Below are 15788 nucleotides of genomic sequence, written 5' to 3'. Positions count from 1 at the left end.
TAACATTTCTAAAGAGACTACTTTTTGACCCTGACATTGGTACTTGGTGTCAACAGATGCATGGGGTTTAGAAAAGTGAAAGAGAAGACAGAAGAAGGACTTCAGGTAGAAAGTTGGTTCAGAGGTTCAGAGGAATAAAAACACAAAAGGTTTTCAGATAATATCTAAGTTTTCCTTTACTCTTATTTCCCAAACAATTCAGACCCATGCTGTTAGATAAGACTGGGAGGCACAGGCTTTACAAGAGCCCCAGTAGGGGAAGGATGTCTATGTGGGAAAGCAAGACCATATATTCAGATTATGTTGGAGAACATTCCATCCTGGATTTTTAATTATAGTTTCCTTACAATTTCTTCTTTTTCAGCCATGTTATTTGACTTTGTGTCAGTACATTTCCTGATAAATTCTACTTCTTGCACCTTATGACTTCATATGTTTTCTGATTCATTGTTTTGCTTTAAGGTTACTCTTTCTCTGTGTGTTTATGTAGTCTATATAAAATCATAGGTGAATTCTACCTTAGGAAGTCCCTTGATACTCAGAATATTCAAAAAGATGGAATGGTTTCTGTTCTCAGTGTTCTGAAAGTAAACAGCCAACCTCATGATCTCAGAACCTCATAATGTGAGAATATATTAAATTCTCCTGCAAAAGTATTTCATTAACTTCACGGGTAACTGTTTTAAAGGCAACTCAATTGCAGGATGATTATGTAGTCTGCTGGTCAGAGTAAGAGGTGGCTGTTTTGAGGTCCAACAATGTTTCCTAGTCTAATCATTAAGTTGTAGTAAGATAATTTGGTACAATTTGCATTATCCATTTATAAGGGATCCCTCATGAGATCGTTGTAGCCATGCCAGACAGTCCAAAGCTTCAAAGTAGGCAGAATAACTTCCAGATACATTTGTACTTCAGCACGTTAGCAAATGTACACTCTATTCCACATTCTATGATTCTTCTCTGACACAGAAATATTCCCTGCTTCTCTTGTTCTCCCCATGATTCTTCTCACGCAGATTTTGCGGTTGTTGCTCTTTAAATCATGACTACATCTCTCTCAAATATATTAGTTTAAACTTATCCTTTGTCTTTTAGTTTATTTTTAATAAAAGTCCTAACTATATTGAACTAATAAAAATGAAGATATACTAATGAATATATGAACACAAAAATTGTTACCTTTGCTCATAGATCATAGAAAGAGACTATAAGTACATTATTTAAGTTACTTGACACTGATAATAAAAATTGATTATATTCTAATCTTAGAGGGGTATAAGGAAAAATACTGAAGTGGATTCAGGGGATGTTAATTGCAATTTGATCTTGGTCTCCAAAGAAACAATGTTTTAGGGTTCAGGGGCATTTTAAGATTTCTCAATTTTGTAAGTTTTATAGTAAGGATCAAAGAGGATAAGTTGCTTACTCTAGAGTAATAAGCTCATTGTCTTGACTCCCAGACTTTCTACTATACCATTAACATCATTAAATTGTTGAGTTTTTTCATAAAGATCACAATTCCTGATCTTAAGCCTGCAAGATAAAATTTAATTTGATTTTGGTTGTCCTTCTTAAAGTATATGATTCTAGGAACTTAATTGATTTCATCATCCTCTAAGCCCATCTTCATTTGGCATAGTCTTTAATTCCTCTCATATGGAGAAAAAGAAAACATCAGAATGCACTGAAAACACCCTAGAATCTATCCCAGCATAGTTATTCTTCCATTGCCAGTATCCTAGGTAACACTTATGGAGATTTGTTATACATGACCTCTTCCTAGAGTATATAAAGTACATTGCTGCTTATAGTTCTATACAAACAAATTCTTATTGATTTTTCTGTGTGATGGGGTACCCCATTTGTGTCATCTTTCTTAGGTTACCTTATTTATTCCTTTCCCCTTTATCAATTTTCTCACATCAGAGTGAAAAAACATTTCTAATCTGGGTTGGGAAACCTCTCCAGTTACATGTCTAACCCCTGTCACTTTTCTTTAGGTCCACTGTAATATTCTTATATTTGTCTTACAAAATATCATTCAAAACATGTTGGATGTAGTAGCTTCTGGAGTAGCTGTTGAATAAATTCGTGTTTTGGAGGATTTTTAGTTTAAGAGGTAGAAGTGAACCAAGTAGCAATCTCAACTCTCCCACATGTTCACCATCATTTTCATACTAAGCAAATGAGACGAGGCATTTTAAATTGTAATAAAGTTTTCTAGAACAGCAAAATAAAACACAGTCACTGAAACTAAGTGTTATTTCCTGACTAAATGCTAATTGATCGGATTTCATAAATGTAAATTTTATTCTGGTAAAATATTCATAAAACTATAGGTTATAAAATGTTATTCTGAGATCCATGAGAATATTTAGCAATAGGAAAAAGTGACCTCTGCCATCAGACAGAAGAAAAGATTCAGAGACTTATCTCTCACTATCCCTTCAACAGATAATAAGCTAACATTTATATAGATCATGTCACAATAGAATTTCAGGAGAAAAGAGAACTTTAAAGATTAATCAGTACAAACCTTCATGTTACTGTAAGGAATATGAAAACTAGAGAGGTAAAAAAAATAATGAAATTAACAGAGAAATACTGTTGGACTAGTGTTAATTAAATAAATAACACAATTACACACTTAGCATGTATTATCTCATTTTACATACAGAATAATCCTTAGAGTAAGTACCATTATTTTTTTTAATATTTTTTTAAATTTTTATTTATTTCTGAGACAGAGAAAGAGCATGAATGGGAGAGGGTCAGAGAGAGGGAGACACAGAATCTGAAGCAGGCTCCAGGCTCCGAGCTGTCAGCACAGAGCATAACGTGGGGCTTGAGCTCATGGAGTGCGAGATCATGACCTGAGTTGAAGTTGAATACTTAACTGACTGAGTCACTCAGGTGCCCTGTAAGTACCATTATTTTAAAAAAACTACACATTAACACAGTGAAGAATTGGCAACTGGGTTTTCAGAATCTCACCACAGTGTTACCTTTAAATAACTAGTGTACATCATAATTATAAATATTTTTGAATAATTAAAGTATTTTGGCAGTTTCTGTGGATTACATAAGGCATTTATGCTAAATATAAATAGCCTATGTCATATTAAAACTAAAACAAACCATTATTTACTATAGGGTTGATTTGCAAAAACAAAACCATAATGACTAAATCTTCTCTTTAATGAATTTAGTGGAAGAAAATGATTCTAACAATTACCATTCAAGCTTACAGAAAATCTATCCTACACTTAGCTCAGGCACAGCCACATACATTTCTGAAAAATATAAAGTTGTAGCTCCCAGTAAGAAAATGCTATTTAAAAAAACCAACTCTTCAAGATATTCATGACTGTCTCATACCAATGATATTTTAATTAACCATAGAATAATTTGGCAACTAGTAATTTGGGGAGTGTGAAATGCAGATACTTTTGGCTCAAGCCAATCAATTATGCTAATTGATTCATCCAAGAGATAAACTACATCTAAAAACCCATAGTTAAATTTAATTTAGAGTTCTGTAATGTGCTAGAAATAAGAAAAAAAGATAGAAAGGATATAAAATAAGATTTCTAAAAATTCAACACAGAGCTTTTAGATTTCATTTATTTCCATTGAACTTATTTGAAGCAAGACCTATTCTTGTAGTTTTTTCTACTAAATCTAGTTTATAATAAATTTTAATTTTCTAAAAGATAAATTTCAAAGACAAAATTCACATGAAATGTGATATAAATGTGGTTAGTAAGTACCACTGAAATGATTTATACATCCACCTACTGGCTTAACACTGATGAAATCTATAAACACTAGAGTATGATAATTACAGTGTATGTGTACTATGGAAAGAGAGAGATTGTAAAAAATTGGGTGTGTGGGGGGGAGCTCATATAGGTGAGATACAGTCCACGCCCTCAAGGAGCTTACATTAAAGAGGGTGGGTTAAAATAACTATGCAGGTAACAATTATACAAGTTAACAAGTAATACATGGAATAAGAGAACTATGGTATAATAAAAATATGTAGAGATAAGATAGTCTGCTTCACATCATGAGCAACTCTACAATTTCTGTGTATGAAGAACTTGGTGGTGGAATTTTGTGTGCTTAAGGAAGATGATAAGGTCAGGGTGGGTTGGAGGCTTATCTAAGAGATGTTTCCTATAGCAATTGTGACAGGTATGTCAGCTAATTGTAGATATCTGAGGAAATTACAGGGAAGAATAAAGTGATGGGAAATAAAAGGTTATATTTTAGGAGAAATAACTTCACAGAGCCATAAAAATATAGAAGTGCTCTTTTAACAAAAGAAATTAAATTTCTTCCATCCTGGAAAAATATGAGGCAGGCCTAATCCTAACCTTTGCAGGGTCTTGCACAAGAATTCAAAAATAGATTTACATATCATATATCCAAAAATATAAGTGTATAAATGTTACAAATATATAAATGTTATATACTACTAAATATGCTTTATTATTGTCCCTTGATAAATTTATCTGATAGTTTATGTAATAGTGTATTACCTAGATTGATTTACTGGATCCCTCTTTTTTCATGGAAGCAGGGAAGGAAGAGCCATTTCCTAACCCTGGTCCATACTGAGTCTTATCTAGCCCCACAGGGATCTCACATATGTCTGTGTCAACATCTTAGCCCACAAGGGTAAATTCCACCCAAATGTTTACTACTCGAGCTTAGCGGTACACAGAGCAGCAGTAATTATGAACTTTGGGAAGATAAATCTGTGGAAGAAAACTGAGAAGATGCTAGATGTTGACCAGAAATAAAATGAAATTATTGGAAGTATTCTCTTGCTCATATCCAAAAAAATAGGATGAGAATTAGATATTCTAGAGGAAGAAGCTTACGTATTTTGTAAAGATATAAACAAACTGACTCAGAGAGACAAGCGTGCAAATGTTAGCAGATTCAGTATAATTCTAGAAAAATCAAGTGTCTGTGACTTTAATATTATACTGCCTATGAGGTAACATTATACTGCCTATGAGGTAACATTATACTGCCTATGAGGTATCACTATTTATGTCATTTTTTATGATATTTTTATCATTTAACCATCATTCCTCTCCCCTCATTTATCACACTTATTTTGAATTAAATAAAATGATAAGTATTAAAAAAAACTAATTATTTTCTGAAACAATGTATCTGACTGTTGAGATTAAATCATCTTTATTGCCTATAAATTTCCAGTTAACAAATTATTTTTATTTTATTAAAATATCTTTTAAAAAAGGCTAATTAAATATCTTATTAAATATTTTCCATTTTTTATGGGAACAGGGTTAACTACTAAATCCCAGAAATATTTACTAACCTAAATATTTTTCTTTAAAAAGCTACTGGTTGGAAAGGCACCTATAAGATACATTATGGCAAGTTATAACTCAAATACAAATTCTTGGTTCATTTTTCACCCATTTGTAGAATTAATAGCACAGCATGAAAAATCAGGTAGATTTGAATTCCTATCTACAGTTGGACATATTCTAGCTGTGTGATATTGGTTAAGTAACATAGTCTATATAAGCAGAGACTGTTAACTAGTCTTCACAGACCATTCTCTTTTTCTCTATAATACGCATATATCAAAGAACCTGACTAGAATATATTTAGTACTTCCTCAGCATAAACACAGAGCCACCTGCCGCAAGTAGCACAACTTGAACACTGGCTGCCTAAATTGCTACACCAAGCCCCATCCCCCCCTGAACTCTGGTAGGACTGTCCTTCTCTGTCAAGTGTGCCTTAGGCCCAGTGTGGCAGGCTCCTCCCCCAGAAGACTAGTACAAACCCCTACCCACACCATATTTCCCTGCCACAGTGTTATGCTGGGCTGAAACACTGGTGGTGTTGGTGCCAGATCTCATTTCACAAGCAAATCAGAGCACATCTAGTTAAAACTCACCACATTCAGTCCTGGGACCCAACACTGTCCACAGCAGACAAGGAGAGCCTCTGCAGATGACTGTCCCGAAGGATAGAGCAGCCACAACACAACAACAGAGCACACACAGCACACATCAGAGGCAATCCCTGAAATGAAGGCCCCTGGGTACTCTGTGATCTCTTCTTAATAAGGCCATTACTTTCAGGAGAAGGAGACAGAACTGTCTTTTCTAACACAGAGAAGAAAGCAGAGATGTAGACAAAATACCAAGAGAAGAATTTTTCCCAAATGAAAGAACAAATTAAGGCCACGGACAAAGATCTAAGCAAACAGATATAAGCAACATGCCTCGTGGGGAATTTAAAGGAGCCATCATGGAGATCATGGAACACCTGGGTGGCTCAGTCGGTTAGGCATCCAACTCTTGATTTCAGCTCAGGTCATGATCTCATGGTTCATGAGATCGAGCCCCACATCCAGCTCTGCACTGACAACTTGGAGCCTCCTTGGAATTCTCTCCCTCCCTCTCTGCCCCTTCCCCCTTGTGATCCCCCTTTTTCTTTTTCAAAATAAATACATAAACATTTAAAAAATTTTAAATATAGCAACAATCATAAGGATACTCATTGGGTTTGAGAAGAGAAGACATCAGTAAGACCCTTACTACAGAGATAAAAGTGTTAGAATCAATCAGAGATGAAGATGCAATAAATGAGACTGGAAACAAGCTTGATGCAATAAATAGCAGGCTGGAGAAAGCGTAGGAACTAATTACTGATCTAGAAGAGAAAATAATGGAAAATAATAAAGCTGAACAAAAGAGAGAAAGAAGAATTATTCCATATGAGAATACACTTAGGAACTCAGTGATTCCATCAAATGTAATAAAATTTGTATTATAGTCTCAGAACAAGAGAGAAAATGGGGCCAAAAAAAAAACATTAAAAAAATAATAGCTAAAAAGTTCCTAATCTGAGGAAGGAAACAGACATTCAGATCCATGAAGCACAAAGAACTTCCCCCAAAATCAACAAAATCAGGCTGACACCAAGACATACTATAATTAAATTTTCAAAATATTGTGAAAAAGAAAAAAAAATCTTAATCAGCAAGACAAAAGAAGCCAGTAACTGATAAGAAAAGACCCATAAGACTAGCAGGAGATTTTTCAAAGGGAATTTGGCAAGCCATAAGGGAGTGGCATGATATATTCAAAGTGCTAAATGGGAAAAATATGCAGCCAAGAATACCCTATTCATCAAGGCTATCATTCAGAATAGAAGTAGAGATAAAGAGTTTCTCAGACAACAAAAACTAGGAATTCATGACCACTAAACCAGCCCTGCAAGAAATATTAAAAGTGACTCTTTGAGTGCAAAAGAGAGACCAAAAGTGACAAAGACAACAAAGGATCAGAGAACATCTCATAAAATAATGACAAAACAAGTAATTAAATGGAATTCATATCTATCAATAATTACTTTGAATATAACTAGACAAAATGCTCCAATAAAAAGCCATAGCATTTCAGAATGGATTAAAAAAAAAAAAGACTATCTATATGCTGCCTACAAGACACTCATTTTAGACCTAGGGACACCAGCATATTGAAAATGAGGGGATAGAGAAACATTTATCATGCAAATGGATGTCAAAAGAAAGCTATAGTAGGAATACTTATATTGGACAAACTAGACTTTAAAACAAAGACCATAACAAGAGACAAAAAAGGACACTGTATAGTCATAAAAGGGAATATCCAACAAGAAGATATAACAATTTGTAAATACTTATGCACTCAACATGGGAGTACCCAAACATATTACAATTAAGAACAAACAATTAAGAAGAACAAATTGATAATATGACAATAATAGTGGGGGACTTTAACATTCCACTTACATCAATGGACAGATCATTCAAACAGAAAATCAAAAAGGAAACTGTGGTTTTGAATGACACTCTGGTCCAGATGGACTTAACAGATACATTCAGAACACTTCATTCTAAAACAGCAGAATACACATTCTTTCAAATGCACATGAAATATTCTCCAGAACAGATCACATATTAGGTCACAAAATAGGACTCAACAAATACAAAAATATTAAGATCATACCATGCATCTTCTCTGGCCACAATGCAATGAAACTAAAAGTCAACCACAGGAAAAACATTGGAAAGACCACAAATACACAGAGGTTAAAGAACATGCTACTAAAAAGTGAATGGGTCAGGTGGGAAATGAAAGAAGAAATAAAAATACATGGAGAGGTGCCTGGGTAGCTCAACCAGTTAAGCTCTGACTCTGGATTTCATCCTGATCATGATCTCATGGTTGGTGAGATCCAACAGCATGGAGCCTGCTTAGGATTCTCTCTCTCCTCTCTCTCTGCCCATCCCACTGCTCATGCTCTCTCTCTGTCTCAAAATGAATAAATAAACATTTACAAAATATATTTTGAGACAACCAAAAATGAAAACACAATGGCCCAAAATGTTTGGGATGCAGTAAAAGCAGTCCTAAGAGAGAAGTATATAGTAATATAGGCCTACATCAAGAAGCAAGAAAAATCTCACATATGCAACCTAATCTTACACATAAAGGAGAGAGAAGGGGCGCCTAGGTGGCTCAATCAGTTGAGTGTCCGACTTTGGCTCAGGTCATGATCTCACAGTCCATGAGTTTGAGCCCTGAGTTGGGCTCTGTGCTGACAGCTCAGAGCCTGGAGCCTGCTTCGGATTCTGTCTTCCTCTCTCTCTGACCCTCCCCTGCTCGTGTTCTGTCTCTTTCTGTCTCAAAAATAAATAAAAACATTAAAACAAAAATTTAGAAAAAAAGGGGCTAGGAAAAGAATAATAAACAAAGCCCAAAGCCAGCAGAAGAAAGTAAATAATAAAAAGTAGAAATAAGTTATACAGTAACTAAAAGCAAAATAGAGCAGATCAATGAAACCAGGAGCTGGATCTTTGAAAAAAATAATGCAATTGATAAATCTCTAGCCAGAGTTATCAAAAAGAAAGGAGAAAGGACCCAAATAAAATCAAAAATGAAAGAGAATAAATAACAACAAACACCACAGAAATACAAATAATAATAAGAGAATATTATGAAAAACTGTATGCCACCAACTTGGCACAACCTGGAAGAAATGGATAAATTCTTAGAAACATATATACTATCAAAACTGAAGCAGGAAGAAATAGAAAACTTGAACAGAACAAAAAACAGCAAAGAAATTGTTTCAGTAATCAAAAAACTCCCAAGAAAAAAAGTCAGGGCCATATGGCTTCACAGAAGAATTCTACCAAATATTTAAATAAGAGTTAATACCTATTTTTAAACTATTCCAAAAAACAGAAATATAAAGGAATCTTCCCAACTCGTACTAAAGTCCAGCATTACCTTGATTCCAATACCAGACAAAAAACCAACCAAAAAGAGAATTACAGGCCAATATCTCAGATGAACTTGGAGCAAAAATTCTCAACAAAATACTAGTAAATCAAATCCAACAGTACATTGAAAGAATCATTCACACAATCAAGTGGGATGTATTCTTGGGCTGCAAGAGTGGTTCAACATTCACAAATCAATAATACACCACATTAATAAAGGAAAGAATAAGGACCATAAGATCCTCTCAATAGGTGCAGAAAAAGCTATTAACAAAATATAGCACCGGTTCTTGATTAAAACCTTCAAGATAAAGGGAACATACCTCAGTATCATAAAGGCCATATATGAAAGACCCACAGCTAATATCATCCTCATTGAGGAAAACTGAGAGCTTTTCCTCTATGTTCAGGAAGAATACAGGAATGTCCAAACTCATCAATGTTATTTAACATAATACTAACAGTCTTAGTCTCAGCAATCAGACAACAAAAAGAAATAGAAGGCATCCAAATGGTCAACAAAGTCAAACTTACACTCTTTGCAGATGATTTGATACTCTAGGTAGAAAACCCAAAAGACTCTCCCAAAAATTTTCTAGAACTGATATATGGATTTAGTAAAGTTGCAGGATACATATCAATGTACAGAAATGGGTTCCACACACCAATAATGAAGCAGCAGAAAGAGAAATCATGGAATTGATCCCATTTATAATTGCACCAAAAACCATAAGATACCTTAACCAAAGAGATATAAACTTAACCAAAGAGATAAAAGATCCATACTCTGAAGACTAGAGAACACTTATGAAAGAGATTGAAGAAGACGCAAGGAAATAGAAAAAAATTATTCCTTGTTTGTGGATTGGAAGAACAAATATTATTAAAATGTCTGTACTACCTAGAGCAATCTATACATTTAATCCGATCCCTATTAAAATACCACCAGAATTTTTTTACAGAGGTAGAACAAGCAATCCCAAAATGCGTATGGAACCACGAAAGACCCTGAGTAGCAAAAGCCATCTTGAAAAAGAAAAGCAAACTGGAGGCATCACAATTTTGGACTTTAAGTTATAGTACAAAGCTGTAGTCATCAAAACAGTATGGTACTGGCACAGAAACAGACACATAGATTAATGGAACAGAAAAGAGAAACCAGAAGTGGACCCACAACTATATGGTTAACTCATCTTTGACAAAACAGAAAAGAATATCCAATGGAAATCCAAGTGTGTACACGGAGTCATTCTAATAAAATGTTTCAGATAGATGGATAGATACATAGGTAGACGATAGGAGATAGATGATAGATGATGTATGATTGATAGATAAATGATAGATTACAGAAAGATATAGACATGTATGAATATATTTATAGATATATTTATTTACAACTTAAAATACATTTAAAATATTTATATATATATGACTATGCACATGGATGTATCTTTCTGCACATATCTGTATACATAGTCATATATAGATATAAATATTTTATTTATAGAATATATTTGTTTATAGATATAAAATATTTATATCTATATATGACTGTATATTTAGGTATATATTGTTATGTATATGTATATGTATTATGTTACATATATGTATATCTATGTTAAGTATATTATTCTATTTATCATATATTGTGTATATATGACTATAAATAACATTTTTATATCTATATATGACTACGTATGCACATATCTATATCTTTAGATATGGATCTATCCTGCTAGTTCTCTTGCTCTGGCTGAATCCTGGCATACAGATTTTGGTACTGGAGGTCATTTCAGAGAAGAATATTAAAAAGGAGTTTTCTAAATTGATTTGGGGTTTTCTATAATTCATTATGTAATCTGGTTAGATTTAATGGCATTACTTATCCTGCTTCCACTGATATTTCATGGCGTAAGAGTTACTAAAATAACAACTTTTGCTACCTGCAATTGAGAATCAGTTGAAAGCAAGGGCTGGGTCATCAATATTTGCTCTCTTACAATATTACAGCCAAAATAAGGAGTATAAAGGGGTTGGTTTATTGCTTCTAACTGCACTGATGAAAGTGAGGAAAGACTAGTACAGTATTAAATTACCCACATTTCTTTGATAGAAAGCAAAAAAACCTGAAATAGTACTGCAATATAAGCATGTGTCTACGTGTAAAGTAGGATGATTTATGACTACAAATTATCAAACATACTTCAACAATGCCAGTGGCAGTACTAAATTACCTTTTTATTATCTATGTGAAAATAATTTATGAAATCTTTGTCCCATAAAGTGATGATCAAAAATTGTGAAGTAAAACATAAGACAGTAGATACCAGACAGTTAATTAATGAATATATTGTTTTATTATTCTGAATTCTGTGATTTTTTTTGGTATTTTCATCTTTAATATATTTGCTGTGATTTATCATCTTAACTAAATATTTGTTTTCATAACTACTATATTATTGGAAATTTTGTATTCCTTTTCTTAGTGTGGACCCACCAAAATTATATCAACTTAAGGCCTCCACAAAATCTGTATTTACTCCTTTCTATGCTTGTATATGAAGAATGGGAACGAAAGAAACAGTGTATGGTAAAGTGTAAAATCATGCCTTAGTCTGAGTTTGAAACTCATTTCTGGCATTTGTTAGCTATGTGATACTTATAAGTGATGTAACCTCTGTGTCTGAATTCCTTCATCTGCACAGTGAGAGTAGCAACAAAGTTTACCTAATCAAGTTGTTGCAAAGATTATACGGAGGGTTTAGAACATAAGTGCCTAGCATATATGAATATTTTCTGGAATTCCAGTGAGTGTTAAATTTCAATGGGAATTCTCTGTGGCATATTTATTGCCGTGAACTAGAATATATTTTACAGATCTATCTATGCCTTAGACTCAAAAAGTAATCTAACCCAAAGAAATAAAAAAATAAAGAAAATAAAGATAATACTATATAATTCAAATATTTTGATGGAGAAAATGCTAACAGCTTCAAATGATAACATAGTGGATTCAGACATCGATAGAATGCTTTATTCTGTCCAACAGAATTACTGTTAAATATTTTTTATACTCGTGTGCTGTGCCTGGGACTATCTTTGGTGTTCATGTCTGTGATTTAGTACACCACATTTGCTATTTCAAGTACTGATATGACATGAAATCAAAATATATATTGGAACTTCGACAAAAGCATGAGGATGTAGGCAATACATTAAGATAGAAAACATCTTATTTTGAATAATTACAAACAAATTACATGTTGGTTTTTACAGTAAAAAAAGGTAGACTTTAGGGAAAAAATGTTTACTTAAATGAATAATTCAACTGGACTTTAAGCTTCTAATTTCTGAATATAAGTTATTCTATTTTTTCCTGAATATATATTATTCTTAAAAGTTGACTTCAAATAAATTGAAAGCTATATAAAACTATCCTGTTATCCCAATGTCATTTTTTAGCAAATTAGAGCAATTTGAAAATACCAATTAATATAAAAATACTAGATTTATAATGCAGAAAAATTATATCTCCAAAATTTGTTACATTTTTATCCTGGATGCTTTTATAAACAGTATGAATTATAATAGCATAATAGTAATGCTAATAATCAATAGAAAGACAAAAATTAGCTAAGCTATAACTCTAAGACCAATTGATATTTTTATTAAAAATATGTCTTCCTTTTTTGTAGAAACCCTTTTCTGGAGAGTGGAACCCCTAAAATGTACAAGACCCTTAAATCATGTACAAGGTACAATGAGCCCTTAGGAGAGGACTTCTACTCATCTTTGGTACTGGCCCTCTTCCCATTACCTCATTACCTCTCTTCACCTAGAAACTAAGTACTTGAGAAACATGCCAATACTGATAAAACATAATTTCACGGTGTAAAATTAATCCTGATATCTTCCTCTGAACTACATTTATTCACAGTAATTTTCAAAATTTTATTCCCTTCTCAAAATTCCTTACATACAATTAAATACATATATAATATAAAATATATACAGTATGAAGTTCCATATATATATGTATATGATGTGTTGTATGTATATAAACACCCCATACACATGTATATATTCCTGTACCAGATTATATTTGCAAAACATTTTTTTTTTAATTCCTAGCATTTCAGTGATATATTTACAACGAATATAACTTGAACTAGCTTTCCTTTTCTCCTAAATGGGAAAACAAAGAGCAATGAAAACTAAAACACTTTTTTTCTCTTTCCACCATGATAAAAATGGAAACGTAATATGCCTTTAATGAACTTGGATAAGTTTAAATGCTCTTTAGAAAGCATTGATAGGGGCGCCTGGGTGGCGCAGTCGGTTAAGCGTCCGACTTCAGCCAGGTCACGATCTTGCGGTCCGTGAGTTCGAGCCCCGCGTCAGGCTCTGGGCTGATGGCTCGGAGCCTGGAGCCTGTTTCCGATTCTGTGTCTCCCTCTCTCTCTGCCCCTCCCCCGTTCATGCTCTGTCTCTCTCTGTCCCAAAAATAAATAAAAAATGTTGAAAAAAAAAATTTAAAAAAAAAATAAAAAAAAAAAAATAAAAAAAAAAAATTAAAAAAAAAAAAAAAAGAAAGCATTGATAGTTTTTTTTTTTTTTAACATTCAGTGTTTTGTGTAAATTTAAAATCACCATCAAGTTTACAAATCTCATTATAATTTCATTAATTACTCTCAGATCTGGATTAAAATTGTGGATTTGGTGGTGGGTGTGAGGCTTTAAGACAATTTTGCAGAAATGTCTTTCATTTGTTAATTATCATAAATTTTCAAATAATAATCTAATAAACTTAAATTACTTGTAATTAAAATCCTTATTATAATAACTATGTTACAGTGTGGTTAAAAAAAAGAGAACCACTCAAAAATTCTAGTTTGTGGTTTTCCATTTCATATTTTAATTTCCAATGTTAGAGATGTGATTTATATGCCCAAACTAACAATGTATATACTTTGTATTCTTTCTAAAATTACCTATAACATATTATCTCAATAATTTGGTATAATTGTGTATAGTCTAAATGTTCTATGATTCAGAAAAAATTTAAATATATTTACAGAAATTATTGTGTTGGGAAAACAACTATTTTATTTGTAAATGTCACCAGATTTTGTTTGTTTAGGACTACTTTTTTTTTACGTATATTTATTTATTTTCAGAGAGAGAAAGATAGCACAAGCAGGGGGAAGGGCAGAGAGAGAGAGAGAGAGAGAGAGAGAGAGAGACAGAGAGGGAAAGAGAATTGCAAGCAGGCTCCACCCTGTCAGTGCTGAACCCTAAGCAGGGCCCAAACTCATAATCCTGAAATCATGACCTGACACAAAATCAAGAGTTGCACACTTAACCATTTGAGCCACTCAGGTGCCCCAGAACTACTTTTAAACATTAAATCATAGGTGTATAAATTTTATTTCACTGTTCTTTTTTTTTTTCTTCCCTTAGCTTTTTCTGTCTTTTACCAAAGCCATTTTTAGTTCTTACTGTGTGACCAACACTTTGATAGGCATTCTCTGCCCTCCTTCAACTTACAGTAATGAGCTGGACAAATGTATAAAATAATCAGGATTCATACATAACTCCATAAAGCATAATTATAACAGTATATGATTACAAGTCTATAAAATATGTGCCACTCTTTTTAGATATAAAGACATAAGGGGTACAAAGAATACTGCAGTGAAGCTAGAATGACAAGTAATATCTTATGCATGGGAGAATGGCATGTAGAACTAAGGACATGCAGGAAAATTACAAATCTTCACATGAAAATTATAAAGATCAAATTGTCAAGTGAATATGAAAATACTAAGGGCCCCTGGGTAGCTCAGTTGGTTAAGCATCCAACTTTTGATTTCCACTCAGGTCACGATCCCACAAATTGTGGAGATCAAGCCCCGTGTTGAACTCTGTGCTGACAGAGCAGAATCTGCTTGGGATTCTCTCTCTCCCTCTCTTTTTGCCCCTCTCCCCACTGGTGCTTTGTCTCTGTCTCTCTCAAAATAAATAAGCATTAAAAAATACTCTATTAAAATACATGAGATTATCAGGAGGAATGATTATAGCTAATTAATCTTGAATTTACTCACTTAGTCTTCCTGTTTTCATTTTGCCCATTTGACATCTGTTTGTAGTTATTTACTAAGCCCTGTCATTTTCCAAGGCTGCATCCATCCTGGCACATTTTGACCAGCCTCATGGTATGACTGCACAATAAAAGAATGTCTAAATAAAAAGAGAAACATTCCGTTTATGTCATAGAAGATCCAAGTTTTTGGTAATATCTAATAAAGTAGATGGTTAATCTCTTTCTGAGCACTGAAGTTAAATTGGAGTAAAGAGTGTTTGATTGAAAGGAGATAGCAAGCCTTTTCATCAGCAAGTTGTAAGTTTGTACCCAAGCTTTTTCCTAGCTACTTTCTACTTTGGCTACTTCGGATAA

General features: G+C 33.2%; 1 long non-coding RNA gene across 1 annotated transcript in view; it reads right to left on the bottom strand.

Annotated features, from left to right (window-relative positions):
• LOC144616533 (uncharacterized) overlaps positions 1-15528 on the bottom strand; it is a 105005-nt gene extending 89477 nt beyond the window's left edge. The window contains exon 1 of the long non-coding RNA XR_013555896.1: positions 15436-15528. This is a non-coding gene — a long non-coding RNA (uncharacterized LOC144616533). The remainder of the gene's footprint in view (positions 1-15435) is intronic.
• Positions 15529-15788: the final 260 nt, after the last annotated feature.

The sequence above is a fragment of the Panthera onca genome, chromosome B3 (genome assembly GCF_046562875.1).
Source record: "Panthera onca isolate mPanOnc1 chromosome B3, mPanOnc1 haplotype 2, whole genome shotgun sequence".
In the NCBI taxonomy this organism is placed as follows: domain Eukaryota; kingdom Metazoa; phylum Chordata; class Mammalia; order Carnivora; family Felidae; genus Panthera; species Panthera onca.
This window is presented reverse-complemented; position numbering and strand designations above follow the sequence as displayed.